Here is a 16,573-nt window from a genome sequence, read left to right on the forward strand (position 1 = left end):
TGTCTGTAAAAAAACCAAATCCCTAAGGCTCAGCTCTGTTACAATGAGCAGTTCTGTGTAAAAACAAACAAAAAAACCCAAACAAACAAACAAAACAGAAACAAAAAAAATCAAAATAAATATTCAGAGAGAGTTGAATGTTATTTCCCCACTAAGCTCTGTGTTTACCTCTGAACATCAGCACTCGTGGCAGGGCTGTGTTTCCATTTAACACACACTCCCCCCCTCCTTAGATAATTACATTTAATTGCCGGTGTCGGTGGCTCAGACGTCTGCCAGGCTCCACCGCGGTTACAACAGCAGCGCTCAGGAGCCGAGCAGGTCCACCACATGTGGTCCAAACTGCAACCTGAGGACGCCCAGTGACACTCGCACCCCCACCCCGCTCCCTTGGCAGCTCGGGGAAAATCAAAAAGACCCATGATGTGTTACATTGGGATGCAGAGACTGCCCCAGCATGCAGGCAACTCGGGCCACTAAATCTGGGAAGTGGGAACAGTCCCTTTCATCTCAGCAAATTAACTCCGAAGGATAAGGATGGTGACGGGAGCCGACAGCAGCTGAGTTTATCACAGCTTTCAATTTAGAAGAAACAACCCGCTAATGTGTGCTCTGAGCAGATGGATGTCACACAAGCCAGGGTTTTAGGAAGCATTCCTGATTTTTCCAGACTTTCTCTTCTTAAGACTTCTTCCCATTCACTTTTTTTAGCTTCATGGAGGTCGGCAAGGGCCAAAGTGGGGTGGTGGTCGAGCCACAGCCAGGGAAGAGTGGGAAGGAGTGGCTGGAAACACCCTGACACAGGATGGAGAGCACTGAGGCTGGTGTAACTTCTGCCCTATGGGGACCTGCAACAGAAAACCCTCCCCCAGGAGGAAGGGATTTGCTCCTGGAGCCATTGTTCCTGTACTCATACTGCTTTTCTCACCTGGAAAATGCGCTCTTTGAGGGAAGGATCTCACAGAGCTTTATGAAGGCAACAGTCTGGGCCCAGCAGACAACTGAGATGCCAGATTTGCAACAGCCTCTAAAGCATTTTGCTCATTGCTCGAATGGAGTTTAAAGAAAATCACTATTTTTCTGTCTTACATTTGAAGCCCTTCACTTTTTCTTAGATTAGCTTCTGAAATGCCCAGCCCTGCAGGAAGGTTAGCAAAGGCTTGGTGTTCACCCTCTAGAGTATGAATCAGTGTGAGTGGGCACAGGATAACTCATAGCCTGCCTGCCTGCTCACTTAAGGATCTGCTCCATAGCACCAGCAACAGGCTTTACTGTCAAATAATCCTTCATTTTTGAAATCCTCTGCCCCAGCACTCTGAAATATCAAGAGATAAATACTAATGTCAGCGTTTCCCTGAGCCACGCTCACAGAGCACGTTCACAGTGCTTGTCTGTATCATTTCAGCCAAAAACTGTTGTAACACTTCTTCCTGGTAATCATTTGAGAAAGTTGTTGCAATGTGCCACCTGCCCCTCCACACAACGTGCCTGTGCCCTTCTTTCACTGGCAGCTACAGGAACCAGATGCCCAGGTGTGGAAGGTAATTCCCCCATGGCAAGGAACATCTGGCTCTTGGGAAAACTCGAAAGACCATTGTGTCAACCAACCTCTCTTGGTTGATGTCGGTTTTGGTTGCACAATGAGGGTGTTCGTGAGCTGGCACCAAAATCTTATTCTTCCAGGCACCTTCTGTCTTCAGGTGACTGTTGAATGTAAAAGATTGGTTGCTTTGCCCAAAAGACCTGGTTTCTTGAAAGCATCTCAGCTTATCTATGCTGCCCTTGTTTCTCAGCTGAACTCTTTGCTAACCTCAGACCTAACCACCCTTCTGCTGTTTACAGTGGCTTCTTTTTTCCTTGGAAAAGGTTTATGTACTGACCTTTTCCCCACACACCTCACTTTTGCCTTCTGCTTGTCTCACTCAACTTCAAGCAGTTCTCTGAAAAACTGGAGTGAAAATAAGGAGTTTTGTCATCCTGGGTTGTCCCTGTAGTCAATGGCCCAGAAGACAGGGGAGATATTTCTCCTGGCAGGAGTTACAGCTGTGGGGCAGAGTGGGATTCTTCATGTCCCACGACAGAAGGATTTTGTGGATGTCTGCTATGGGGATGCATTTATGGGTATAAAAGAGCCAACAACCACATGAGGTGCAAAGTAGCCTTCAATTAGCGTTACTTTTTTGGCTGTTGAAAAATATGCCTTCTGTCTTCTATCAAGTGCACTGAAATGTCTCTACATTACATTAAATAATTTCCTGCTCTTTTTTTTTCCTGGATATCCACCCGTTTCTTTTCATATATTAACATTTTCTATAGTAGAGTGGCAAATTATTGTGGTAAAGCTAAACTACTGTGGCTTCAAGAGTTTTGCAAAAATAGAGGGTTTTATATTAGACAAACACAGAGTTTTTGGTTAGTCTGAGGTAGCAGCAAATGAGGCAGAAATAAAAAACTTGGAAAGTTAAGAGACTGCTCTCTCTGTTTGGTTTGCTGCTTACATAGGAGGCATTCTTGATTTTGTAAGAAACTTTCTTTACGCCCCCTCTTAAACTGATGCTGTGCTTTGCCAGGACCTGAAATGTAAAAACTGAAAATAATGGACTGTCCTGCATCAATTACGAGACATTTACACCTTGAATGCAGCCTCTTGCTATTATTAATCTGTTATTAATCATCCTTTTCCCAGTGCGGATTGTGAAAAAGGGGCTGCATTGAAAACAGGCTTCCTCAGCATGTTGATGGAGGGAGGAAAGATGGACATGGTTTGGGTTCTACATCTTGTTGCTCCTGGGGCACCTCTTTCCTGTTCCTTCTGCCTGCAGGAGAGGAGAGGAGTCCAAGAGCACAAGTGCCAGGCCAGAAGTCACTGTTTTCACTAGGTTCATCCCCAAACCCACTGAGATATTCATGCAGAAGGGTTTCTTCCTTGGGGCTTTCATTTTGGCAGCTCTAGCTCAGCAAACAGAGAGGGACCACGAGGTCTCTATCAAAGCCGTGGGCAAAAGCCCCAGGAGACCAGGTTAGCTCCAAGCTAGCTCTGGGATAGCTGTTCCTGCAAAATGGCCATGGGTTAAGTGCCTGAGTGGAAAAACTTACACTAAGAGGTGCATTGTGCTGCCTAAAAATAGCTACCACTTCTTTATCCAAACCACATCCCTCCCGAGGGCTCTGGTATTTAAGCAAACTTGGATGCTGGGAGGAATCCTGATCAGGGAGACATTTTGCTTTGGCCACAGATCTCTCTGAAGTCACTGGGAAGCATCTGCAGAGGCAGTGGCAGAGCTTGGCTGTGGCCCATGCCCACGCACTGCAGCAGCGCCTCGGCTGTTTCAGTGGTTTCCTTTAATTGGGGTGATCGCTCACACGCGGAGGAGCAAATTAAAATCCTGTGAACTCAGCTATATAAAGAAGCTCAGGGATAGGCAGACACAAAACCATGGAGTCGTGTTAGGTTGGAATAGAACTTTAGGGTCTTCAAGTCCAGCTGTTAATGCAGCACTGCCAAGGCCACCACTAAACCATGTTCCCAAGTGCCACACGTCTTTTAAATACCTCTGGGGATGGTGACTCCCCCACTTCCCAGGGCAGCCTCTTCCAGTGCTTCCTCAGCTTCTTCCTCAGCTTTATTGCCCTTCTCTGGACATACTCCAGGTCCTCGATGTCTTTCTTGTAGTGAGGGGCCCCAAACGGAACACAGGATTCAGGGTGAGGCCCCATCAGTGCCAAGGGGGATGATCTGGTCCTGCTGGCCACACTATTTCTGTGACATGAGAGGGAGAAATTCTCTGCCCCTCTGTTCCCCTCCAGACACTGTGTTTGCCTTATCTGGAGTGTTTGCCTGAAGGGAAGAGGCTCTCCAGAACATGCTGTCTTACCACAGGCTGTTTGCAGCATGTTTTAAGGAGACCACGACCCGCCATGCTGAGCCTGTGCCTCCAAACTCACTTCTCGTCTGTCTCCCCCATCAGCAGGGTTCCTGCATCTTCCCCTCAAGGAGATGGATGGAATTTTGGATGGGAAAGGTCAAGGTCTAGTTGAATCCAACAAGTCTCGTTACTCCACCACCCTAGTCCTGCCAGGGCTGTTTTTTGTGGATCTCAGCTTTGGTTCTTCCACAACAGCAGATGACTCAAATATTATTAAAAAAAAAAAAAAAAAATTGTCCCACAAGTCTTCTACTCCCCAAAACTCCTCTTGTTCTTCCTTCCCAGTGACTTTCTTCCTTTAAATTTAAGAAGGTGCTGGTCACCTTTGCTCCAAAAATACACAAAGTTGCCGCATAACTATTTTCCAAATAATTAATCTTTCCAGTGGAATAGCTTAAAGCCCCACGTTTCCTGTTATGTTACACAGCTGCAATTTGTAACAAGAGATCCCGCGCTGCGCTACGTGGGCAGAGGGCCAAGGACGTGGCGCTTTACCTACACAAGAGCCCTACATAACTAATCCTTCCCTGCATGTTAAACAGTTAGGTACTGTTCAGTTCAAGAAAAAAAAAAAAAAAAAAGGAGAGGGAAAACAAAAGTCTTTCTTTTGGTTGTCATTTTACAGTTTGAAGTTAAATTTTCAGTGTAATTCTGTTTTGTTTTATGAGCTTCGGGGGCTGGGAATGCCCCCCCTCTTGGCTGCTAGGGACATACGTGCTCAGTTCCACCACCAGTAGGCTGTTTTGTAGATTAATTCACATTTCAAACAAATATTTTGTCTGTCATAAAGCTTACAGCCTCCTGCATAACTGGGATCTCAAGATATGCCAAGTACAAGCATGGCAATCCTTACTTCTCTGCCCAAAACCAAGCTTGGGAGGAAATCATGGGAGATGGCCAGGAGATAAAGGATGTCCCTGGATTGGGAGAGCCCTCGGAGGGCCACTGGAGCCAGGCATAAATCAGAGCCATCCTGAGATGGGGAGAAAGGATGCCAGGAGCTGCACTGGTCCCCTGCCAGCTACATCACCCTGGGATGATATAAATTCTCTACCGGCAAGCCTTCATCCCTCCTCTGCCTGCCACAATGCTCAGTGCTGGAGCATGGAGGGTCTGGCCTCCCAAAATCACGGAGTCTCTTCTTGTCATGTGTGTTTTGCATACCCATAATAACAGCATCATGTGTACTGTGGGGGGAATGCAGGGTTTAGCTGAAATAGTAGCAGTGTTTGTAGGTACTGTAAACCATCATCAGAATCATGCATGCTGCTGTTACACTTCCAGGACAACGGTGAGAACGACTGGGCTATGGCAAAAATCATTTCTAAATTGTTGTCTTATCAAACTGGGGGAAAAGGATTTCAAAGGCTCACACCCTTAGGCTTTCATTCAGCAAAGCACATACTCACAGTGTGCAAGCTCATGGGTCAAACACCCAGTTTCATCCCTAAAGGTATGCTATAGGAGTTCAGTGGGAGTTTGCTGTGGGATGGGAAGGTCTAAAAGCACCTCAGCCAGTTCAGCACCTAATTCCTTGTACTGTCAGTGGGATTTTAGGCATCTATTTCACTTCCAGACTCCTAAATGCACTCAAAGTATCTAACCTGTGGTTAATGGGACTAACACAAGGTGGGTGGAATGCAGTAGGGGATGTGTCCCTTGTAAGAGTGGATGCTGCTGCTTGCCTCCTCTTTTTGGTGAGATGAGGATCTGAGTGTACTCCATAAAAATCACAGTTTGCTCAGCCCAGTGAGGCAATGAGCAAAATGAGGCAAAATTTGAAGGATACTCCCATCTGTTTTGGGGAGGGGTGGGGCACCATCAGACCTCCAGGTGATGGAGAGGGCCTGCTGGGAGGAGTGAGTGAGGAGGCTGTGGTTTCCACCTTGGCCCTACCCATGGCTTGTGCTCACGCTGATGGGACTTACCCCAGGGGATGGAGAAGTGCCTGGTGCCCGTTTCAGGATCAGTCCTGGGTGGTCAGATGGGCTGTCCTGGCGTCCAGAGCACGTGGTGTCGTATCAGCCACATTGGCTGCGACGTCCAGGAGTAACCCTTTGAAAGGGAAACAATTTGAAATTAGGCAAAGAGGAGAACAGCTTCCAAAAGGCATGAAAATTAGCTTGTTTCATGCTTAGAATAACCCCATTACCTCAATATCCTGAATGAATTATGCCAAACTTCCCATGTGCATGCACACACACACACGCACACACAAAATCCCCCTTTGGGCTACTTAACAACAGCGAGAAATTTCAGAAGAGGAAGCTCCTGAAAGGAGGGAATTTGAAACAAAAGTGTCCTTTGGAAGAGAAGTACAAAGTGGGTATCATCATGCTTTGATATTTAGAATGGCAATTGTTTTCCTTATTGTGAAATAAATTTCTTTTGTACCAGCAAATTCTTGAAAAAAAGCTTAATCTTGCACACACTGTACATTAGGAAACTTCTCAAATTAAGACCTGGTTGAGACACTGATCAATGCAGTGGTGAGGAAGGTCAAGAGAAAAAAAACCCAAACAAACACAACAAAAAAAGCAGATCAGAGAGAGAAGATTATTTCCTTCCAGACAGAGAGGGCTATTTATTGTAAATAAGGATGGGGGGAGCTTAGGCTGCATTATGAGAAATTGTGTTTGTGTCTTAACTTTTCCTATCCAAGACCAGAGCTGGTGGGCTTGCACCACAGTAAGGTGCCTGTAGAGGCAATTGTGCCTCGAGTGTTTAATGTTCTTCTTGCACACAGGTGCCATCAAACTCCAGGCATCTTATCAGCACTTAAAAAACCTGCTCGTGATCTTTTTTTGTTTCAAAGTGCAGAACAAAACACTGGAATCACATGAAATCCTTGCCTTTTCCTCGTGTTTGCTCTCGGTTTCTTCTTCACTCGTGACTAAACTGTGAGCCCACTTTTTTTCATCAGAGTGATCCAAAAGACTGTCACCTTGGAATGACTTCATATCAGCACAGTTCTTATAAGACACTGGAGAATCCCTACCAGCAAGTTGCCCCAACACTGGAAAAACTTCTGTCAGCTCTTGCATGGAAGAGACACAAATCCAGGGTCAATCTGGACAATTTTGGTCAATTTTGGGTTGCTTGCAGAAATGTGTAGTTTGGGTAGTTTCTCCCAAGCTTGAAGCAATGAGTAAATGGGCAGAGAAGGTTGTAGAAGAAAAGGAAAGGACAGGATGAGAGATCATATATGGCTGGGGAAAGGGACATAGCAGGAGAGGTGATGAATTGGTGAAAAGAAAAAGCAAGGAAACCAAAAAGGGAAATAAACTTACAGAAACATGGAGTAAAAGGGGAAAGAGAAACAACGTGGGAACATCAGCAATGTGGACAGTATATTTAGTTAAGCCATTGACACTCATGGGAAAAGTGACAATTGCAGGATTTAGGTCTTAATCCAACAGGGGAATTTCAGCACGGGCTTATTTTTAGATATGTGAGTAATCCTCATGATTGCAGTTCTGAAAGGTAGATCCCAGCTTGTATCAAACCTGTTACCGGAATGGACCTCACTGCTAGAAAAAGCCAAAATATTTTAATCCCCTTTTAAGTCACATTTTAATTTTTCCCCTGTGAAAACATGTACACCCCCAAATTTATTTATATCACTAAGGACAGGGAAGTGGCTGCTGTGAGGTGGGGAAACAGGGTTTGAGGTTTGTCCTGGACAGAGACAGGTCTGCCTGGGGAGGCTGGTCCTGCTCTGGTTGCGCTTTGCTGTGAGCAGAGCTGGGGAACAAAGCAGCCTGATGGAGAGACTTCTGGCATGCTGGAGTGACCAGCAGAACACGGGCACCCAAGACATCACATCCTCGGGAATGGGACTTGTCTGGTGTGGAGAAAACAGGGCAGGTCACAGCTGCCTCCCTCCCAGGCTCTTGCAACCTGTACAGAGCTTGGCTTGGGTACAAAGGGAGCAGAACAGCACAGCTGAGGGTGAGCCTGGCTTGCACATTCAGAGCACAACTTATACTATTTACATTTTAGATGAGATAATATTATTATTATTATAGTAATTTATTGATTGGTTCCAGATCCACTGTCTCCTCCTAAAAGTCAGCCTAGACAGAAATTTCACACCAAGAATTTTATTCACTGGATTTTAGGGTGGGGTTTTTTTTTTTTTGGAGGAGGCAGGATGGCTAGTTCTTTCTGCATCCATCCTTTCAAAACACTTTCAAAAACAAGTGCTTCAAAACCAAGAAGCTTAAGCCTTTCAGATACTGAGAAAACAGTAATGCTTGCAGTCAAACACTCAGCTTGGGAGTGAGCTGTTCCACAGCAAAGCCCACCATGGGCTGCTCCTCAAATACCAGTGCCAGCCTCTTGCAGAGGCTGCTCTTAGCCAACTCCACACTGCTCCAGAGCTTCAATACCTTCAGGAAATTTAGGAAATTAGGATGCCTGAAGGGGTCTCCAGTTGCTGGATGCAGTGTGATGTCACAGAGAGATGGTTCCTCCACTGGACCTTGATCTGGTGCTGGTGGACCCCACAGAGAGCCCCAAATCTGGGAGAAATTACCACCCTCTCTGAAAAGAAGCCTATCTCATGGCATTGGCTTGGCAGAGAGATATGTGTCAGCCTGGCATCTTCTTGCTTAACAGGCTGAGTTTTAGCAAATAGACCCAGACAGGAAGAATTTATCAGTGGGTTACTCCACTTCTTTCCATTGGATTGATGTGAGCAATTTAAGAATGCTCCATAACTGAAAATTTCTTCTGGAAGAGACTTGAAACCAGTGAGATCTGGCCAGTCCATGCTCATCCTTTTACCAGTGATACCGTGAGTATCTAACTACTATCTGATAAGGAGATCTCCATTAACTGTGCTCCTACAATATACATCAAATCACACCCAGGTTTGCCAAACTTTGCAAGTAGGAATTAAGGAATGCAAAACAGATGGAGCAATGACTGATATGAAGCAGATCAGATGCTTAGAAAATTTAAAAAAAAAAAAAAAAGGGGAAAGTAACTTGAGTTTCATTTTAATTAGTATAGAAAGTTGTCCCCGTATCTATGCAAGCATTTTATGCTGCCTTAGATACAAGTTCTTTGCAGCAAGCTTGCTGCTATGGGGCTGATAGAAAGAGCTCAGAGAAGCAAGCATCAGGTCCTTTAACACCCCAGCCTTGAAATCTGGATTAGACAGCAATGGTTTCAAAAGGCCAGACGGGAGCAGCAGCTTTATTTATGGGAGGGTTACCTACAGTATTGTGGACTGTAGATAGACTGTGACAGGGATGGGAAATCTGGGCTAGAAATGCACTCTAACAACCCTCAGACTTTTGCCTTTAATCACTTTGAGAGTAACATTTAAATCTGCAGAGGAGGCATCAGTAACTGGTGGCACTGAACCAGCCTATGCGTCTTGATGAACTTACTCCAGCATGCCGCCTTCCTCCTCTGACCTTTGCTATGGGGAGAGGAGGAGCGAGGAGGGGGAGCAAACAGCACAGCAGGACTTCAGAAACCCTCCCAACATCCAAGTCAGGCATAGGCACAGACCTCGGACACCCATTTATTCCAGTAAGAAGCATTAACCGGTGCCAGCCGGGCAGCCGCAAGAGCAAGAACTAGAATACGCTTTGCAACGCGCGGGCGAGGCAAGGCAGCTCGTGGGGAACGTGTGGATCATTTCCCACCCGCTTTCTCCCTGAGCCTGACTGCGGCAGGGAGCGTTCAACCCCCTTTGCACCTCCCGGCCTCCCTCTCCCGGCTCCATCCGTGCCAAGCCCAGCTGCTCGGCTCCGGGTGCCGCCGCAGCTCCCGCTCCCGCTGGCTCGGCTGCTGCTGAGCGGGGCCGGGGAGGGCCCTGGTGACGCACCCGATCGGTATTAGAAGACTTCACTGGCTATTTATAGGCCCCCACCGACCGCAGAAGGCTCTTGGCCTCGCTTTTTTCTCTCTCTCTCCCTCCCTCCCTCCCTCCATCTCACTCACTGGCTTTAGCTCAGCGCAGGAGGGGGAGCAAAAGAAATGCTGTCAATAAACAAGTTCCAAGCGCGACATTCCCGAGCACAGCAAAATTTCTGCCCCTCCGTTAGCGGATTCAGTCTGAACAAATTATTTCCAGCACGCCGGCTTTTCACTCTTGTGTTCTTTCCTCCTTTTCAGCTTGGATTTCTTTCCCGTTTCGCTTTTTTTTTCTTCTTCTTCTTCTTTTTTTTTTTTTTTTTCCCTCTCTGCGCAGTTTCACTTTCCAGTTCCTGGCATCAGCTTGGCTGTTCCTCAGCAGGGCTGGATACAGCCCAGAGAGGGGGAGACCTCTCTATTGAGCTTGGCAGATTTCCCCAGTTCCTACCAGGCGCTTCCCTGTGTGTCTCTTCCCCACTGCCCAGGCTGAGCCCTGACCCTTATTTTGGCCCATGACATCTGAAGCTCTCCTGACCCCAGGGCCGGGTTACAGCTCCACGCTCGCTCCATGAAGGACAGACCCACGGCCCAGCACCCTTGTCACCCACGTCTCTCCAGCCCCTGTCTTGTTCCCGTGATGGTGGGTGAATCAGTGAGCTCCAAGTGGAGCTGTGGATGGAAATGGTACCCAGGCATCGACCGTGGGTGCTCCATCAGCATGGATAACCACAGCAATGAGTTTTGAAGTGCTGTTGCAGGAGCACAGTCTGCCCCAGTTTGGGGCAGAGGCAGCGTTTGGAAATGTGAGTAAAAAATTCAGTACACCTGGATACGGGCAACGAGGTAAAAACAATGCCCAGTGTTCACAGCAAAGGCACTGATGGAGAAGTAAAGCCATTTATAATCACTTCAGTGAAGTGAAAAATAGAGGTCACTGGAGGTGCACATCCATTCTTTTTTTAACAAAACAATGCTGATTTTCACAATATTTATTGTCAGAAGCACTTCTAACAGAAACACTCCCGCCTGTGTGCAGGCCCTCAGGTTTACAACAGAGGTAAGAGAGGACGACTGTGGGAATTAAATCTGTAGCAAGACATTTTTCTTCTGCTTTCTCACTGAATTAACCATTGCCCTACCCGAGAGACTCTGCTCCTTGCAGCTCATCAGCACCCTAGGGCTAAAGCAATCAAGGAGTGGGGGTGTCTTCTCTGTCTTATCTTTAAGTAAATCTTTAAGTAAATCACTTTACCTCTGTTTTTGTACCGCACCCTGCTCCAGGCTTATCTATGCGGACTTTCAGACTCCGGGGCTGTCTCCTGCGGGGGGGGGGATGTACAGCACCAACCGCAGGCACAGCCCCCGGAGGGCTGAGGCTTTCAGCAATGCTGGCAGACAAATAACGGGGACAGGGTCTTTTTTTTCCTTGGAGTGGAACGGTGTAACCAGCTGCCAACAGCTAATGCATTATGCTTTTAAAAATTATTATCATTTGTAGTATTTACTGTGTCCAGTTCTGGGCTCTTTGGGACAAGAGAGACACGGAGTTTCTGGAGCGGGTCCAATCGAGGGGCTACAAAGTTGATCAAGGGACTGGAGCATCTCTCTTATGAGGAAAGGCTGAGGGAACTAGGCCTGTTCATCCTTGAGAAGAGATGGCTGAGAGGGGACCTCATCAATGCCTATCAGTATCTGAAGGGAGGGTGCCAAGAGGATCGAGCCAAGCTCTGCTTGGTGGTACCAAGCAATAGGACAAGAGGCAACAGGCAGAAACTGATGCACAGGAAATTCCACCTGAACATGAGGAAGAGCTTCTCTACCACCTGGGTGACTGTGCACTGCAACAGGTTGCCCAGCGTGGTTGTGGAGTCTCTCACATTGGAGATATTCCAGAACTGTCTGGATGCAATGCTGTGCCATGTGCTCTGGGATGACCTGCCTGAGCAGGGAGGTTGGACCAGATGACCCACTGTGGTCCCTTCCAACCTGACCCGCTCTGTGTAAAAGATACAGATAATAAAAAAACTTGGAGATGGTGCTTAATATTTGGCCTCAGAACAAGAGCATTTTACTTTCTCTCATAAGCTCATCCTTTTGCAACTTTCTGACCACAGTTTTAAACCTTGATGTGACGTCTCACTGGGAGCTGTGTCATGACCTGGTCTTGTGGGACTGGGTCTGAAAAATGGGTAAAAGAACACTCTTTTTACCCCTATGCAGCTCCTTTAGAGGTTTCACAGGAACTGTTTGATGTCCCTGCTAAGGTGAGCAGGCGGTCGCTGGTCAAAAACAAACTGATGGAAAGGGGATGGGAAGCGTCCTGGCAAAGGGAAAACACCCCTTCTCACCTGACCAAGCAGGTAAAATTTCAGGATGCCTCTGGAAGGTTGTTTTAAAAGCAGATCAGAATCAACAGCCTACACAGGAAAATTCTGTTTTATTCCCCAGTTCCTACATTTTCAGTTTTGGAGAGGCACACTCCTAAACCATAAAAGCAAATTATTCTTCTGCACCAACATAGATCTAGCCTTGACCTTTCTGCAGTATGATTAAAATGTAAAAGTGCTTTTGCCATATGACTGAAATTGTTCCTTTCATTTACACCCCATTTTCTGCCAGCACCAGTGTGTAAGAAATTGGTGGCCATGGCTCACAACAAATGTCTGGTAGTTCTCCTACAATAAAAATCCTGACTTTGAGGGACTTGTGAGTTGAGCTGGACAAACACCTCAAGGGAATTCAGCATCCTTTTCCACGTGTAGCCTTATTTTCTCGAATTTTTGTGTTTGAAATTTCTCACTGGGTATTTTCCAAAAGTAAATCTTGTTCTCATGGACCACACAGAAGCATCCCTGATACAAGCACCTGACCCTTGGCATTTGACAGATGAATTGTGCTTGGTTCAGTGCTATTATTTATTGTATTTTTGTCAGTGTTGCAGTGTTACAGTTATGAAACTCCATTCCGAAGCAGGAAAAACCATACAGCCTCTGCCCTGAACGGGCTGCAGTCAGTTGACAACTGGCAGTACTGGGGTGCTGCAGGTGGCACGGCATGCCTGGCTGTGGAAGTTTGCACACAAGCACCCCTTAGGTATTTACGAGGCCCACATAAAAGTTCTGCTAATTTCCATGATAAAGTGTGAGGGGAAGAACGTATTTAAATTGCGGTTCAGACTTTGGACTTAAGAGTGAAATGTTCAGTATTTTAATATAATAAATGTCACGTGGTTCCTGGCAGTGGAATAATACCAGAAACTCAGTGCATTATACATTCGTGTATTAGGTTGGAAATGTTTGTAAACCAGGCAGTAAAGCTGTTTGAGCAGAATTACCTACAAGACATTAGTGAAGTAATTTTAGTTTTAAAATTACACAAAAGGTTGGTGTATAACAGTGCAGTGTAACCAACAGCAGCAGCACGGCGTAAAGTGAAGGAGCAGCTTACAAACATGTGTGCAAATGGCATAATTTAGGGATAAAACATTACAGAACTTTCAGCCATTAGGTAAAGGAGGGTCTGTTTTCTTGCAACAAGAGCTCTGGATCTTCTCTCTTGGTCATTTGTGAAGCAAAGGGATTGGGAATGTGATGCTAAACTGCTGAAGCACGCACATTAGCCTGTTTATGTGATGGCAGTTATGACACTAAACTTAAATCTCAGTCTTTCAAACTACACAATTACACTGTATGCCCTGTAATAAACCCAATAATTTTCATGTAACTGTTTAGAAAGATGAAGGCCATTTAAGAAAAGTAAGTTTATTACACCGGTATACCTTTGCTCCCAGTTCTACTTAAGAGTTGCCAACAGAGAAAGAATCAAAAGTACCTAAGATCTACACAAAATGTTTAAAATGGCAATTGACTTTATCTCAGCACACAGTATTGTTATTTCCTTGCTAAATGCAGATGGTCTCCAAGAATCTACAGGCTCATTGCAGCTGGACAGTGTTTATAGACATATGGCAGAGGATGGTTTTCAAAGGAATTTAAATATTGCAGGGAGTGGTTTTATATTCCAGGGCCCCAAGTTTGCTTTGTGATAGCAGCTTAGTTTCACTGTTGCTCAAGAAAGGAGCCCTCTGTTCAAGAGGGAAATGCAGAAGGTGTGAAGCAAACAAATAAAATGTTCCGTTTTCCATCCCTGGCACAGCAGAGGGGTAGGAATCAGCAGGGCAGAAAAAGAGACAAGACTGGATAAACAGCAGAGATACACGACCTGAACAAATCACACACATAATGCCGGTTTGCACTCCTTGAGTCGGCGAACATAAATTAACACCTGGTAAGATGACTGTGTTTTTGAGATAAAATTTTGCTTTCCATGAATACCCTCTAAAACAGGTTTAAAATTCTCTCCATAAACATTTCGAGCTGCTAATCTAATTGACTGGAACGTTTTCAAAAAACGAAACACAGATGAAGGAAATTTACTGCTTTTATTCGCATATAAGTGAGTATTTACAGGTTTTTAAAGTTATTCCCCAAGGTCACTAACTAACTAAACAACCTTATTTTGTAAACAGCTACAGTGCAGTAAAAAAGCCAGGCTTCAAGGTCTTTGTGAGAAAATATCAACAAAATCATCTCAATTATGCTTAGAAGAGAAAGATTTTTAGCAAGTGTTCTCTTCAAAATGATACACACTTTCTAAGGCACCCTAGAAGACATAGCTGAAAGTGAAGTTCATGTCATCAGGGCACCTGCATGGGATCAAAGATTTCTGACTGCTTGGGATGTGCAGGCAGGGAGGGATCAGGCCCCTCTTGCCAGACCCTGATTTGCTTCAGACTTTGAAACCTCAAACCCACGGGCACCAGGGGAATTACTCCCCACTTACAAGAGTGGGAGAGTTGCATCAAGACCCTGGAACCTGCCCTGGCTACAGGCACACTACAGACCTTGAGCGGACCTGCTTGCCCGAGTTCTTTTTACTTTGGGTTTTGTGATTTGGTTCTCTCAGGTAAAGCCAGAGCCAAATCCACGACACACGACCTTCCCACACAAATTACAGAGGGTGAGCTGCTGAATCTCCAAGCCAGGGACACCAGCTATCCCTGCTGAGCTGATCCTTGTCTGGGCAGCATTAGTCTAGTTGTCAGCACTTTTGAAGCAATTTGGTAGAAACACTGAAATTCCTAAACCCAGTCTAACTGAGGAGTAGCTTGACTTAGTTCAGCTGAAGCAAAAACAACAAACAACTGACCCTAAACAACCAAACTTGCAAAACCCAAAACAAACCACCTCAGACAGAAATCACCTTTGTCAGGCAGGCTGTGCTGCTTTTCCCTGTAACTGTGAAATTGAGATTTTAAAAGTAAAAGCCTTCATATAATTGCTTCCTTGCCAGAGCTGGCCCTGAAGAAAAACTGCTGTATATTGGGAAAGCTGCAGCGCCGGGATGATATGAAATATTCCCTTGGCTGCTGTCTCTGGGAGTGTTGTGTGAAGACCCTGTTGTAGGTTGTACAGTGGAGCGGGATGATTGCTTATAGACTCTCTCACGGTCCAGAAACAATCATGCCCAAATTCATGAGCTCAATTTCTGTCTCAATTCTGTTACAATATTGCTATTGAAGAAAAAAACACCACAAAAAGACAGTCCTCTGCCTCGAGATTCCCACCCCACTCAGTTCTTTGAAGAGGAGGGGGTGTGGGGTGTGTATACATATATATATATATATTCATTCATCTATCATTGAATGGTGAATACTCTGTTCTTTTTGTTTGCCAAATTGCACAGGACCTGATGCAAAGCCCTCTCTTTTGCAGCGTTCACAAGTCCCTAAGCATGACTCAGTGTGAGCACTGCTGAAGATTGCAGAACCTTGCAAGTATTTTACCCTCTTGCTAATGGCAGGGGAAAAAAACCCAAACCAGATAGATCCTAAATTCTCTGCTTTTGCTATCAATTAAAATATGGGAATCACCTATAAATATCCTTCATTATTTCCAATGGTTAGCTGAAATTAATCTTACCCCCACTATCTTTTTTTTTTTTCCTCCTCCCTTTTTTTTATCCTGACAGGATGGCCTTAATGCTCTTATTTTCTTCCCTTTTCATATTAGAGTAATGTGAGTACCATCCATCCTGGATTTCTTGCCAGACACTATAGCAAGGACTACACTATAGTAAGGGGTCTTGGATGCTAAGACACAAATCTGAAGGCCATTTTTTTTTGGGGGGGGAGGTATATGATTTAACAATTCCTGCTTCAAATGAGGAACTGTGAAATCTCTGCTCCAGCTCCCTGGGTTTCGATAAAAGCAAGCAGGAAAAAACTGTTATTAGTCCCACTATTTCTAAAGTGAAAAACATGAAGAAATTATTGCAGGTTGTGGTTTTTCAGCTCCACAATTACTGTGAATGCCAAAATATGGGGGAAAAAAAATCTGTATTTATAGCACTCTGATGAGGGAACAAGTTTTTTAAAGCAAACAAAACTGTGTATTTTTGCAGCCTGGGAAAATGCCAATGTAGTCCCTTATTCTGATAGTGTTATCTCATTATCTTACATAAGTCTTATCAGCTATTTTATACTTTTACTGCAAAAACACAGGTCCTAGTGTAAGAGTTCGTATGTAGAGATGAAGAGGTGAAACACGATTTGAGTATCTCATTTCCTTCACGGGGATTAAATTTTTGGTGAGGTTCCAGCATCTGTTGGAAACTCCTGCTGGGCATTACTTCCTCCCCATACCCAAAATAAATTCCTCCGATATTAATCATTCGTCAAAACAATGTTGCTTTTCTACTTTCCACTGACACTGTTC

This window comes from Empidonax traillii, unplaced genomic scaffold (genome assembly GCF_003031625.1).
Source record: "Empidonax traillii isolate 1590-97213 ecotype Southwest subspecies unplaced genomic scaffold, ASM303162v1 scaffold41:size1892772, whole genome shotgun sequence".
NCBI classification, from domain to species: Eukaryota; Metazoa; Chordata; class Aves; order Passeriformes; family Tyrannidae; genus Empidonax; species Empidonax traillii.